Consider the following 15,810-nt stretch of genomic DNA (forward strand, 5'->3'; position numbering starts at 1 on the left):
CCTAGGGGGGGTTTTGGCCGGAGACTGCCGGTTCAGATGGGTAGCACAGAAGGATATGTGCTAGACAGAGGGCACAGAAGGCACACCAAGGGAGAATTAAAGAAGAAGAAGGATATGAGGATATTTTGTAAGATCTTTGACAGGGAAAAAAAATAAATAAAATGAAAAATTCAGGATCGAGATATGCTAAAATCCAGGGAAATAGTGATCTCCTGGTTCTGTATAGCAATCAGAACGAGATGGGTATAAAACCTTACTCCAATCCTTTTTTTTTTTTTTTTTAACATAATCTAAGCTTGTATAAGACGCCATGCTCATACAACTCACATCCTCACACTGGGGATTAACCGGTGATACACGCACAGTATTTAAGCCCAGTTCTTTTGGAATGCTAACTCAGACAGTCATTTTTAATTAAATGAATACTTAGCCAGGGACTGCAAGTCTTCCAGTTCATGTGGGACGCCATGCCAACATGATTCATACCCTCACACAGGGGTTTTTCTCCCAGGGACTAAACGGCCACCTTGCCTCAACGTCCAGAGCACAAAGACCTATTCTTTTGGAATATTACTGGAGGAACAAGCAGTATGGATCTAAGGCTACATAGTCTGATTGTTAGATGTACCGATCTAGATCTAGAGCTTTAGACTACTCTCTGGTTATATGTCAGTCCACTACTCTTGACATAATACAGAGTTCAAGTATCGTAATTGCTCCCTAAGGAAGATCTTCGATCTTAACCTTCTTTCAGTCATTACGGAATTTTTGAGAAGAATTTACAAAACAAAGGAAAATTTCTGTCTGAACCTTACATCATATCCTTTAATCCTTCTTGATAAACTACTCACACATATTTAAATTAAAACATGAACAAAATAAAGAAAGAAAAACAGAAAAGATGTGATTCGTTCAAAGGATACAATGCTGTATATTGATTCTGTATCACTTAAATCATCTTCAACATCTATCAGACAGCATTTTGAATCTTGTACTACTAAAGATCTCTTTGTATCTTCATTTATCCTTCTTGGACACTTAGATGCTAAATGATCATCTCTATCACATATAAAGCATCTTAGTTTTCTTTTATAAATTCTATCTGGATCATACATTCTAGCATGATGATCTTTGTTTAAAAATGGTCTTCTTGCATCAGACCTTCTAAGATAATATCTCTTCTGGGGTCTTTTATAATTATAATTACTTCTTCTTTGATATCTAGGTTTATATTGGGGTCTCTATAATCTTGTTTTTATGTTTTGTTTCCTTCTATAAATGTCTTTTCCTTCTCTTCCATATATCTGGGGTACATAAATATCTTTACAAAAACTATATTGTTCTTTTTGAAATTGTTGTTGAATCTGGATAGTTATGCATTTTTCTTTTAAACATTTTATAATATGTTGTATCCTAATACCAATATTATCATTTTCTGGAATGTCATTTATAGGATGCCATTTTTGTCTTATTTCTTCTCCTAATTGTCCAGGTAGCTTCTGGAATAATTTATCTTTTACTGATTGTGTAAAATAATTTCCACTTATACTTGCAAAATAATAGTATTCTTTAAGAAAACTTTTTGCATATCTGTAATCTGTTAAAACTAATCTTTCTAATTGTGCTAAGGCCTCTGTTTGTTGTTCTATCCTAGAACTGTTAGGATCACGTCCTGTTGCTAACATATGTATCTTATTAACAAAATTATATGGGTTTGGTCCAAATGTTTTTAATGCTCTAAGTTCTTCTGGATATTCTACTTTATATCTTTCCCAATTTGCTTTCATTGTTTCTCCTAAAAATGTTTCTAAATATTGGTATAATTCATCAGTTTCTTGTGGTTCTTTAAATTGTAAACAGTCATTTAAAACTTTGCTTTTCCATATATCAAGTACTGAGTCTAATTTCTGGGGGTCATGATATCCTATATTTAATATTTTTCCTGATTCTTTTCTATCTGCAAATACTACTGGTTCTTCTATTGGTAATTTTTTCCCTCTAGGTTTATAATATTTAAAATCATCTTTTGGTTGTTCTAATTCTGTTGGTTCTAATTTCCATCTTGGTCTATTTCCCCAAGCCATATTTGGGTTATTAGGTCCGTATGGTCTTGTTTGATTATAGGTGACATCATTCATAGCTTCAATATTTTGTAATTCTTCTATATCAGATTCTAAGCTTTCATTTATATCTTCACTAATTTCTTCATTAATTAATAATCTAGGATTTTTCTCACTTATCTCACTGGTTTTGTCAGTAATATTTTCATTTTCTATAATTTTTCTTATAATAAATCTATCACCTCTATCGATTAATTCTTCTTCTTCTGTCATAATTTCTGATTTTATTGCTAGGTTTTCTAATCTTATTCTATCTTCTTTGAAGAGTTCAACACCTAGTTTTCTTTTAAATAAAAGTGTTCCTATTAAACCATATTTATCATGTTGTTTTAATATTTTTATTTCTTCTTGTGTTATTATCCTATCTTCCATTATCATTGTTATTTTGGTTTTCTAATTCTTTTATTAATCTTTCTCTTTCTTCATTATCTATAGTGTCTGATGTGCTATTTTCAGCTCCTGGTTTTGTTTCATAATCTAAAAATCTTAATCTATAATTATCATTGCTATCTTGATATATTAAACTATCTCTAGGTACGTAAATTGTATTGGAATCTTTATCTTCTGTTATTCTACTTAAATTCCATTCTTGGCCTGCTAATATTGTTGGGTCAATTTCTGGGGGTTTTAATAATTTACTTCCTTTTGATCCTATTCCTTCAATAACTTCTTCTATGGATACCTTATAATTTGTTGTAGAATTGTTTGTTATTTTTCCTATCAATCCTATACACAGCATTAAATTATCTCCTTTGAACGAATCATATCCTTTTGTCATAACTTTTATTTTTATATATTTTGGTAGTTCTTTAATTTTTAATTGAAAATCTGGTGCTACATAATATAATGATTTATTGTTTGATAAATCTACTTCTGTCATAGCTATTAAAGCTTGTCTTAATTGGGATTTAAGATCCCATCTTTCATCAAGTATACAAATTAGGACTTTTGTTCCTACTTTCTTTCTGGCAAAGCCCTTAATTCCTATTATAAACAATCCTAGATGAAAATATCTTTTATTTGCTAATAATAGTTGTCTTATCGAGTTTTGACTAATTACATCAATGGTTTCTACTTCATCATTTGATACTGATAAAGTAACTTCCTGATAGCCTGAGAATAAACTGGTGTCTCTTAAAAAACTATTATGTGCATATAACTGTCTTGGATTTATCATACGGGCTTGTTGAGTACTAAATCTAGTAATATCTGATTCAACATCTACTATTTCTTCTAATTTAATTTCTTCATTATTACTATTACTTCCACTTCCTCTTAATACTCTTCTGATCATACTGTCATCTGTTGTATTTTGTGGTCTAGTATCTTGTTCTTGTATTGTTCTACTTCTTCCTGAGAATGGTCTAAATCTATTCATTTTAATTTATATGATTTTGTTGAAGTTTCTTCTTCTAAAATTTTCTCTGCTGGTATAAAACTTCCATTACAAGTCTTTTTTATTATTTTTATATTATATTCGGATGTAGATATTTTTAAATTACTTAATTTTTGTCCTATATCATCAAGTTCTCTGGTAATTCTGTTATTCATATTTATTTCTTCTAATTTCTTTAATATTTTGATTAAACCTATTATGATCAAATTATTTTGTGTTATTAAAATCTGATCGTGTGTTGCAGGTGGTTTATATTTAGTTAAACCTTGATTTTCTATAGATAATCCTAATGAATAATCTTCGAGTAAAATTTTTAATTCTGTTAATTCTGGTTCTAAGTTTATCATTAGAAACTTTAAATGTTTAATTCTTCTTTGTTCATTTAATAAAATTTCTGAAATTTTATGTATTATAAAATTTTAATAAATCTTCTATATTTTTGATTCTTTCATCAAACTGATTTGTTATTTCTAAAAACTTTTGTTCTATCTTTGTAGATAGTCTTAATAATTCTAATATAACCGTTTTTTCTGATTCATTCTCTTGTTGAGTTTGTTTTAACAATAAAGTAATACTTCTATTAATATAATCTAAATTTTGTTGTATTTTATTTACTTCTGTTCTTATTTTAAAAATTTCTGATTGTAAATAATCTATTCTGTCCATTCAGTAAAACTTCTTGGTAAAGCTAATAATGGATAATAGTTTCTATGAGAATTTTTCCAAAGGTTATATCTTAGAATATGATTATTATATTTTCTAAATAATCCTTCTGGAGTTAGATATGTTTTTTGTAGAATAATTCTTTTAACTTCTTCTGGTAAATTCTTTAATTCTTCTGATGATTCTAATATAGATTCACAAAAATCTTTATAATATACTTGAACGATTCCTGTTAAAGAATTTATATCAAGATATTCAATTCTAAAATAATCATAATGATAAATTCTATTATATTCTCTGACAAGATATTCTATAAAACTGAAATAATTTAAATAAACTGAAAACATAAAATAAACTTGAATAATTTTAGACTCAAAATTTCTTTTTATAAAATAAACCAAGCTCTGATACCAAAGGGGGTTTGGGCCGGAGACTGCCGGTTCAGGTCGGTAGCACAGAAGGATATGTGCTAGACAGAGGGCATAGAAAGCACACCAGGAGAGAGTAAAGAAGAAGAAGGATATGAGGATAATTTGTAAGATCTTTGACAGAAATGAAATTAAATAGAAATTTTAGGATCGAGATATGCTAAAATCTAGGGAAATAGTGATCTCCTGGTTCTGTATAGCAATCAGAACGAGATAGGTCTAAAACCTTACTCCGATCCTTTTTTTTTTTTTTTTTTTTTTTTTTTTTTTAACATAATCTAAGCTTGTATAAGACGCCATGCTCATACAACTCACATCCTCACACTGGGGATCAACCGGTGAAACACGCACAGTATTTAGGCCCAGTTCTTTTGGAATGCTAACTCAGACTGTCATTTTTAATTAAATGAATACTTAGCCAGGGACTGCAAGTCTTCTAGTTCATGTGGGACGCCATGCCAACATGATTCATACCCTCACACAGGGGTTTTGCTCCCAGGGACTAAACGGCCACCTTGCCTCAACGTCCAGAGCACAAAGACCTATTCTTTTGGAATATTACTGGAGGAACAAGCAGTATGGATCTAAGGCTACATAGTCTGATTGTTAGATGTACCGATCTAGATCTAGAGCTTTAGACTACTCTCTGGTTATATGTCAGTCCACTACTCTTGACATAATACAGAGTTCAAGTATCGTAATTGCTCCCTAAGGAAGATCTTCGATCTTAACCTTCTTTCAGTCATTACGGAATTTTTTGAGAAGAATTTACAAAACAAAGGAAAATTTCTATCTGAACCTTACATCATATCCTTTAATCCTTCTTGATAAACTACTCACACATATTTAAATTAAAACATGAACAAAATAAAGAAAGAAAAACAGAAAAGAAAACAGCTTAACTGGATCTAGCAGCCAGAATCAAGAGGCTCGACTGTAGGCTTTAGCCTGGTGCTAGAAGAAGAAGCTGCGATGTATTAAAAGAAAAGAAAGAAACTTACAGGAATGATGATCTTCTTTTATTGAACGGGAGATATTGTACAGAAACTATTACAGAGAAAAACTTCTAAGAAAAATTTCGAAGGAAAGAGAGGCTCTCCCCTAATGAAGAACTTCTTCCTTTATATAGACAAAAATTACAAAGTATATTACAAAATTTTTGAAGTCCGGAAGTCCGGATAAGTCTGCTGATATTTTTCAAATCTGGTCTTCTTTTTCAAACTTTGGCTGGCCCACCTTTTTGGACATATCCACAAGTGTCGGCCAAACACTTTGTTTTTCCAAAAAGGGTCTTCTAGTAAAATTCTTCAGACTGTAGAAAATATCTTCTTGTCTTCTTGAATCCGAGGTTCATTTGTCTTTTGGTAAATCTTCCGTTGATGCGCTGGAAGATTCAGGGTAAAAATTTTTTGAAAATATATTTTCAATTTTTGATTTTATATTTTCTGAACTTGTTTTTGCCATGAGAATCTTCTCATATTTTTCTTTCTTCTTGATTGATTCTTCCATCTTCTGGATCCTGTCAAGGAGATTTTCATATGCTGGAGGGGTTGGGATGCTTGTTGTATCAAATCTTGCCTGCTGAAGAAGTCGTAGGGCTTCTTTTAGTTCATCAACTTCTTTTATCTTTGAGGCCAACTGATGATAATATTTCTGTTCAGATTCTTTAACAGCTTGTAATTCTGTTTTAAGCTGAGATTCATTCTTTTGTATCTCTGCAATTCGTGAACTTGTTGTATCGCATTGTTCACATTTGACCAATGCTTCTTTGAAACTTGTTGAATCCCTGACCTTAGATACTGGAAATCTAAGGGTTGGTGTTATAAAAAAATTAGGTCCTAGATTACGACGAGCATAATCTAGTGCTTCTTCTAATTTATGAAATCCCTTGAACCAGGGGTGCTTGGGATAATTCTTGAGTTGTTGTAAGACTTCTGTCCATCTATCATATACTCTAGGATTATGTCCTTCAATAAGAACATAATATGGATAGTTTTCTTTTCTTGCTTCTTTTATCTTGGCAAATTGATAACTGCAGCAGTTGATGCTGGTCATAAAATGCTCCCTTCTTTGTTTGTTATATGGATCTTTCAGGATCTTATTATAAGATACCCACAGATTATCAAGGATAATCTGTTCTTCGGTACCTACTGTATACATACTTCTGAACCCAAAGGGTTCATCTATTGGTTTTAAGTAACTTCTTCCATACTGGATCCCATTATCTGGGGCTTCTTTAAATCTTCCTTTGATTCCAATATTGCCAAAGGCTTGTTGCAGCATTTCTGCTGTCTTTCTTGTTGTATCAGGAGAAGGGCTCCTTTCTGGTGTCACAGGCTTTTTGCCTTTATCCATCTGCTTCTTATATCTCTTATATACTTCTGATATTCTTGCAGAATTCTCAAAATCTTCTTGTGATTTTTCAAAATCAGGAGAGGAACTCCTTTCTGGTTCAGTTCTTTTTGACTTCTGAAGATTTTCAAAATTAAGTTAGTAACTTAGGTAAACATTCTCGAGATAAATAATCTGCAATATAATTATCATTTCCTTTTATATGTTCAATTTTAATTTTATATCCTTTTCCTAAAATTAATTCTCTAAAAATTAACCATCTTCTTGTACTTACTTTTTTCTCATTAAGAGTTTTATAAAACTTAACTATGGCTTCACAATCTGTTCTTAAAGTAAAACTTCTTAATATTATAAAAAAATCAAAAGCTTGTAATCCTGCTATTACTGCTTCTAATTCACAGTCAATTGGACTTAGGTTTTTTCTCTTATGTATGCCAGAAGCATATCTACAGATTTGTTCTTCTGTTTTACTGCTATATTCATTTGGTCTAGTTTTTAAAACTGCTCCCCATCCTTCTATTGATCCATCGGTTTCAATAATTTTATATTCTGAATCATATGGATATCTTAAGGGTGGAATATTTTGTACAATATTTTTTATTTTTTCTATTAATATTTTATCTTGTAAGTTGAACTTCTTTTCTCCTTTAGGGTTTGTTTTAGAATATAATGGTCCTATGATTTTTCCTAAGTTTGGTATAAAATCTCTTGCTTGATTTACTAATCCTATAAAGCTTTTTATTTCTTTTGTGGTTTTCAATTCTGACGGAAATTCTAAAATCTTAGTGGCTATATGTGGTTGTAATTTTATTTTTTCTAGTCCTATTTCTAATCCTAAAAACTTAATTTCTTTTTTACCTATTTCCATCTTTTTCTTAGATACTACCAATCCATGCTTATAGAATTCTGAAAATATCTTATGGAGATGTGCTATATGTTCTATTTCGGTTTTTGAAAAAATTAATATATCATCTATATAAACTATGCAAAATTCTCTGTAAGGTAAGAAAATATCATCCATTCTTCTTTGAAAGACTGCAGGTGCATTTTTTAATCCAAAAGGCATTACATTCCATTCATAATGACCTTCAGTTGTTGTAAAGGCTGTCCATGGTTTAGATTCTTCTTCTATAGCTATCTGGTGAAATCCAGATTTTAAATCAAATTTTGAAAATATTTTGGCTTTTTGTATGAATTGAATAAGAAAATTCTTTTGAGGTAAATTATATGCATCGTCTACTGTGTTATCATTTAATCTTTTATAATTTATTACCATTCGGCTTTTTCCTCTTCTTTTCTCACTTTCTTTCATAACTATCATAGCTGCAGATCTGTGAGGACTATTGGATTTTCTTATTAGATTTAATTCTAATAATTCTTTAATATGGAGTTTAAATTGTTCTGAATCTATAGGATGATATTTTGGTACTCCTGAATTTATTTTTAAATTTGGGTTTATAATTTCTAATTTCATAATAGGTTTATCTTTTTCCCAATATCTTAAAGGGTATCTTGAATTATTTCTATCTGTTCTAGTCTTTCTATAGCTTTCTTAATACTGTTAGTGTTTTCTAATATGGCTAAAATTAATGATGGATTTATTCCATCTTCAAAACTTGTTATATTATATTCTGGAACTAATTCTTCAAAGTCTTCCATGGTGTTATCTTCTAAAGTTAATCCAGTATTTATTACTTCCTTATTTATTTTACATTGTCCAGGTATTTTACAAGGACATTCATCAAATATCTTTTTATCATTCTGTTTGATATTTGGGTAAGGTGGATAGGTTGGTGTTTGTGTTATATTTTTGAATATTATAATACTATGTTTGTTAACATATAATCCTCCTGATTGTGCTAATATAAATCCTAACCCTAACAATTTACCTCAAAAGAATTTTCTTATTCAATTCATACAAAAAGCCAAAATATTTTCAAAATTTGATTTAAAATCTGGATTTCACCAGATAGCTATAGAAGAAGAATCTAAACCATGGACAGCCTTTACAACAACTGAAGGTCATTATGAATGGAATGTAATGCCTTTTGGATTAAAAAATGCACCTGCAGTCTTTCAAAGAAGAATGGATGATATTTTCTTACCTTACAGAGAATTTTGCATAGTTTATATAGATGATATATTAATTTTTTCAAAAACCGAAATAGAACATATAGCACATCTCCATAAGATATTTTCAGAATTCTATAAGCATGGATTGGTAGTATCTAAGAAAAAGATGGAAATAGGTAAAAAAGAAATTAAGTTTTTAGGATTAGAAATAGGACTAGAAAAAATAAAATTACAACCACATATAGCCACTAAGATTTTAGAATTTCCGTCAGAATTGAAAACCACAAAAGAAATAAAAAGCTTTATAGGATTAGTAAATCAAGCAAGAGATTTTATACCAAACTTAGGAAAAATCATAGGACCATTATATTCTAAAACAAACCCTAAAGGAGAAAAGAAGTTCAACTTACAAGATAAAATATTAATAGAAAAAATAAAAAATATTGTACAAAATATTCCACCCTTAAGATATCCATATGATTCAGAATATAAAATTATTGAAACCGATGGATCAATAGAAGGATGGGGAGCAATTTTAAAAACTAGACCAAATGAATATAGCAGTAAAACAGAAGAACAAATCTGTAGATATGCTTCTGGCATACATAAGAGAAAAAACCTAAGTCCAATTGACTGTGAATTAGAAGCAGTAATAGCAGGATTACAAGCTTTTGATTTTTTTATAATATTAAGAAGTTTTACTTTAAGAACAGATTGTGAAGCCATAGTTAAGTTTTATAAAACTCTTAATGAGAAAAAAGTAAGTACAAGAAGATGGTTAATTTTTAGAGAATTAATTTTAGGAAAAGGATATAAAATTAAAATTGAACATATAAAAGGAAATGATAATTATATTGCAGATTATTTATCTCGAGAATGTTTACCTAAGTTACTAACTTAATTTTGAAAATCTTCAGAAGTCAAAAAGAACTGAACCAGAAAGGAGTTCCTCTCCTGATTTTGAAAAATCACAAGAAGATTTTGAGAATTTTGCAAGAATATCAGAAGTATATAAGAGATATAAGAAGCAGATGGATAAAGGCAAAAAGCCTGTGACACCAGAAAGGAGCCCTTCTCCTGATACAACAAGAAAGACAGCAGAAATGCTGCAACAAGCCTTTGGCAATATTGGAATCAAAGGAAGATTTAAAGAAGCCCCAGATAATGGGATCCAGTATGGAAGAAGTTACTTAAAACCAATAGATGAACCCTTTGGGTTCAGAAGTATGTATACAGTAGGTACCGAAGAACAGATTATCCTTGATAATCTGTGGGTATCTTATAATAAGATCCTGAAAGATCCATATAACAAACAAAGAAGGGAGCATTTTATGACCAGCATCAACTGCTGCAGTTATCAATTTGCCAAGATAAAAGAAGCAAGAAAAGAAAACTATCCATATTATGTTCTTATTGAAGGACATAATCCTGGAGTATATGATAGATGGACAGAAGTCTTACAACAACTCAAGAATTATCCCAAGCACCCCTGGTTCAAGGGATTTCATAAATTAGAAGAAGCACTAGATTATGCTCGTCGTAATCTAGGACCTAATTTTTTTATAACACCAGCCCTTAGATTTCCAGTATCTAAGGTCAGGGATTCAACAAGTTTCAAAGAAGCATTGGTCAAATGTGAACAATACGATACAACAAGTTCACGAATTGCAGAGATACAAAAGAATGAATCTCAGCTTAAAACAGAATTACAAGCTGTTAAAGAATCTGAACAGAAATATTATCATCAGTTGGCCTCAAAGATAAAAGAAGTTGATGAACTAAAAGAAGCCCTACGACTTCTTCAGCAGGCAAGATTTGATACAACAAGCATCCCAACCCCTCCAGCATATGAAAATCTCCTTGACAGGATCCAGAAGATGGAAGAATCAATCAAGAAGAAAGAAAAATATGAGAAGATTCTCATGGCAAAAACAAGTTCAGAAAATATAAAATCAAAAATTGAAAATATATTTTCAAAAAATTTTTACCCTGAATCTTCCAGCGCATCAACGGAAGATTTACCAAAAGACAAATGAACCTCGGATTCAAGAAGACAAGAAGATATTTTCTACAGTCTGAAGAATTTTACTAGAAGACCCTTTTTGGAAAAACAAAGTGTTTGGCCGACACTTGTGGATATGTCCAAAAAGGTGGGCCAGCCAAAGTTTGAAAAAGAAGACCAGATTTGAAAAATATCAGCAGACTTATCCGGACTTCCGGACTTCAAAAATTTTGTAATATACTTTGTAATTTTTGTCTATATAAAGGAAGAAGTTCTTCATTAGGGGAGAGCCTCTCTTTCCTTCGAAATTTTTCTTAGAAGTTTTTCTCTGTAATAGTTTCTGTACAATATCTCCCGTTCAATAAAAGAAGATCATCATTCCTGTAAGTTTCTTTCTTTTCTTTTAATACATCGCAGCTTCTTCTTCTAGCACCAGGCTAAAGCCTACAGTCGAGCCTCTTGATTCTGGCTGCTAGATCCAGTTAAGCTGTTTTCTTTTCTGTTTTTCTTTCTTTATTTTGTTCATGTTTTAATTTAAATATGTGTGAGTAGTTTATCAAGAAGGATTAAAGGATATGATGTAAGGTTCAGATAGAAATTTTCCTTTGTTTTGTAAATTCTTCTCAAAAAATTCCGTAATGACTGAAAGAAGGTTAAGATCGAAGATCTTCCTTAGGGAGCAATTACGATACTTGAACTCTGTATTATGTCAAGAGTAGTGGACTGACATATAACCAGAGAGTAGTCTAAAGCTCTAGATCTAGATCGGTACATCTAACAATCAGACTATGTAGCCTTAGATCCATACTGCTTGTTCCTCCAGTAATATTCCAAAAGAATAGGTCTTTGTGCTCTGGACGTTGAGGCAAGGTGGCCGTTTAGTCCCTGGGAGCAAAACCCCTGTGTGAGGGTATGAATCATGTTGGCATGGCGTCCCACATGAACTGGAAGACTTGCAGTCCCTGGCTAAGTATTCATTTAATTAAAAATGACAGTCTGAGTTAGCATTCCAAAAGAACTGGGCCTAAATACTGTGCGTGTTTCACCGGTTGATCCCCAGTGTGAGGATGTGAGTTGTATGAGCATGGCGTCTTATACAAGCTTAGATTATATTAAAAAAAAAAAAAAAAAAAAAAAAAGGATCGGAGTAAGGTTTTAGACCTATCTCGTTCTGATTGCTATACAGAACCAGGAGATCACTATTTCCCTGGATTTTAGCATATCTCGATCCTAAAATTTCTATTTAATTTCATTTCTGTCAAAGATCTTACAAATTATCCTCATATCCTTCTTCTTCTTTACTCTCTCCTGGTGTGCTTTCTGTGCCCTCTGTCTAGCACATATCCTTTTGTGCTACCGACCTGAACCGGCAGTCTCCGGCCCAAACCCCCTTTGGTATCAGAGCCTGGTTCAAAGAAATTAAGGAAAAATCCAAAGATTATTTTCATATAAAAATCGCCGTCTTCAGATAAATATTTATTTTTTTATTAATTTTTTAATATTAAAAAACATATTAAATTCAAAAAAATATGAAAAATACATTTTAATGTATTTTTCTGAAAACTAAATTTCTGATGTCTTCCAAAGGTTGATAGAATGTTCTGAAAAAATATTGGACCATTCCAACATATTTTGATATTTTTTATTATTTTATGATTGAAACATTACGAAAAATACCCAAAAAAATGGAAATGCGGGGTTTAATTGAAAATGATTGTACTTTGGGTGCCAAATAGCCAATTGCATGGCTTTTCTAACCCAAAGGGATGTTTCGCACAACATGATTTAAAGACCCAAACTACGTTGTGCGGGCATGGCCTTGGCGTGTGCAGCAGTCGGTGCCTCGTGTGCAGCCGAAGGTAGCAAACGAGCCTCTTTTGCATGGACCATGGGGCCACGAAAGCACCCATGTGTGAGCCACGTGCGTGCGGCTATGTGCACGGCGGACTAGACCTGGGATCGATGGTGCGGCAATGCGTGCAACCTTACGCGAGCCATGTGCCGAAAAGCCCGTGGCATGTGCGGCCATGCCAGCCACCAATATCGACGCATGGGAGGTCGTGCCAGTGAACTTGCTCGTGGTAGTGCACTCATGGGCGGTGCATGTGGACCACGCAACGCAACCTTGCGCGCGGCGGTGCAGCCGTGCCTGCAACCTCTTGCGTGGCTCTTCCGGAAAATCCCGAAACCTAGCGCGCGACGACGAAGCGATGGGCGTGGCACATGCAGCCATGCATGCGACCTGGGGGGCGGTGTGAAGCAATGCACGCAATCTTGCGAGCGCTAGGACAGCAAGGGGCGCGGCATGTGCGGCCATGCAAGCAACATTGCGCGGGTTAGTGCGGCCAGAAGCGCGGAATGTGCGGCGTGGAACGTAACCTTGGGCGCGACTGTGCAGCCATCTGCGTGTCATGTGCGCCATGCGCGCAATCATCCGCGCGGCGTGTGTTGCCACGCGCCAAACCATGTGCGAGGCTTGTGCAGCCGTGGTCGCAGCCATGAGCGCGGAAGTGCGGCACGGGCAGCAGCCCTGCGCGCGCTGCCCGCACCATTGCCATCCGCCATGTGCACCCGGGCCTACCACCTTTCGTGCGGTTGAGCAGCCTTTCCAGCAGCAGTGTGCGTTGTTGCCTGCCGCCTTACGCGCGGTGTGCACCTTTGCCCCCAGCCATGTGCGCGCGGTAGCCTGCATCCCTGCGCGCGATAGTGGAACCTTACCCCCAACCGTGCCCGAGGTTGCGTGCAACCATGTGTGCGGTATTGCAGCAACGCCCGCATCCATGCGCGCGGCAGCCTGCCTCGACGCCAGCAGACTTAGCGCGCTAGTGCAACCTTGCCCTCGGCGATGCCTGCGCCTTTTGCGTCCATGCCAGCTGCCTTCCGCGCGGTAGTGCAGCCATGCCTGCCACCATGCACGCACATTGTGCGGCCCTGCGTGCGGTACTGCCGCCTCGTGCACTGCCTTCATATGCACTTAGGCACCCTTAGGGGGGCACGCGTTGGCATTGTCATGGGCACGTATATGTGCACACTTGCGGCATTCAAGAGCACAATTAAGCGACACTTGGGCTACACTTGGGTGCACGCTTAGACACTCTTATTCAACACTTGCGGGCACGTATAGGCACATTTAAGGCGACACTTGGGGCATTCGAGAGCATGCACAGGCACACTTGGTTGCACACTTGGGCAACAGTTGTGGGCAGCATGGGCACATCTAGGCAACACTTGGGCCATTCATTGTGCACTTGTAGTCAACACTTGGGGTGTTGTGCGGCGATTCGCTGTGTACACGTGGGCACACGTAGCCAACACTTGGGGGCATGCGTAGGCACACACTTGGGCCATTCAAGAGCACGTTGTCGATGCTTTAGACCTTTCTAAGCAACCGCACCGGCACTTAGCACTTTCACTAGCGCTAAGTCAGCCTAACCACCCTCCTTAAGGGACTAGGGAAGAGAAGAAGTGAACACAAGAGTGAGTTTGAGAAGAATGAACCTGTATAGCACTAGAGAACTCTTGAGTACAAGGCTTGAGAACTCACTTCCTTGGTTGAACACTCTTGGTTGGTCCTTGGTGAGTGCCTTTGCCAAATGAGGCAACACCTACCCCAAGTTACAATGGATGGCTAAGATATTTACAAATGTCCTCCATCCAACGGTTGGGAGGAAACTAGAAGCTTCCCACCTCCTTAGCGGAGCTCTAGAAATCTCTCCCAGAATATCTCCTGTGAATATCTTCTACAAATATCTACAATAAGATATCTATTGTTACTACACCTTTGTAGAAAACACTAGAACTTGGACCTTACTTAGCCCAACGGCCTAGGTCCATGGGCTTGGTGAGCTAGGCCCGTGGGCCTATGATGGGCAGGTCGTGACACTCTCCCCCACCTAAATCTGCCACGCCCTCGTCGCAACCTCCTTGTGGTACTTTTATTCACGAGTCGTCTTCCATCTCGTCTCGCTCTCTGGTCGCCCCTTCCACTTGACTAAATACTCCACGTGAGGAGATAGTTTGTGTCTCTGGATGATTGGATCAGCATCCAAATTAGCCTCCCCCTCGCAAGGAGTAACGCCTATTGGGGTTCTTGTTGTAGTCACATAACTTGAGCCTCCTACAACGTCAACTGGTTGTCTCCGTTCTCTCGTTTGCATCTTTCTCTTTCTTGGCATGGATGGCTTGCTCCCAAATTCTCCTTGTCTTGCCCTCCCGTCCAAGGGCAAGTACGCACCTAGCCCCTGGATGGTGTTGGCACTTGTCTCTAGGCTTGAACCGATTCCTCTTATCACGCTTATGCCTTAGTGCCTCTCCTTTAGACATGTCATGAGAGGTAGTGGCTTCCCTCGCCGTTGTCCTCCTACTCTTCCCATACTTCTTCTTCAGTACGAGCTTCCACCTTATCCAACTCCTTTGCATACTTGAGCCTTGAAGGTGGCAACCATCTCCTCTTGGTTACTTACTATGGTGTTAAGAGCACCTTGTAGGGACCCCTTGAGCTCCCCCATCTGGCCATCAAGCTCCTCCCCACTTTGCTCGCGACATTCAGGCACCACTTTGCCTCGGCCAATACTTGCTCCCCTCGAGCTAAGCGAGGCCCCATAGCGACGCCAAAGTCGACGGACTCGCCTTCGCTCCTTCGTTCCTTACTTGTGTAGGTGTTGGTCTCTATTCCACAGTTTTAGCTCTCCTGTCTCATATCCCACAAGCTTGGCTCCCTCGCAACCGAAGCTCTGACCCCACAACTATCACGGCCTTAGACCTTTCTAAGAGACC

This window comes from Macadamia integrifolia, unplaced genomic scaffold (genome assembly GCF_013358625.1).
Source record: "Macadamia integrifolia cultivar HAES 741 unplaced genomic scaffold, SCU_Mint_v3 scaffold540, whole genome shotgun sequence".
In the NCBI taxonomy this organism is placed as follows: Eukaryota; Viridiplantae; Streptophyta; class Magnoliopsida; order Proteales; family Proteaceae; genus Macadamia; species Macadamia integrifolia.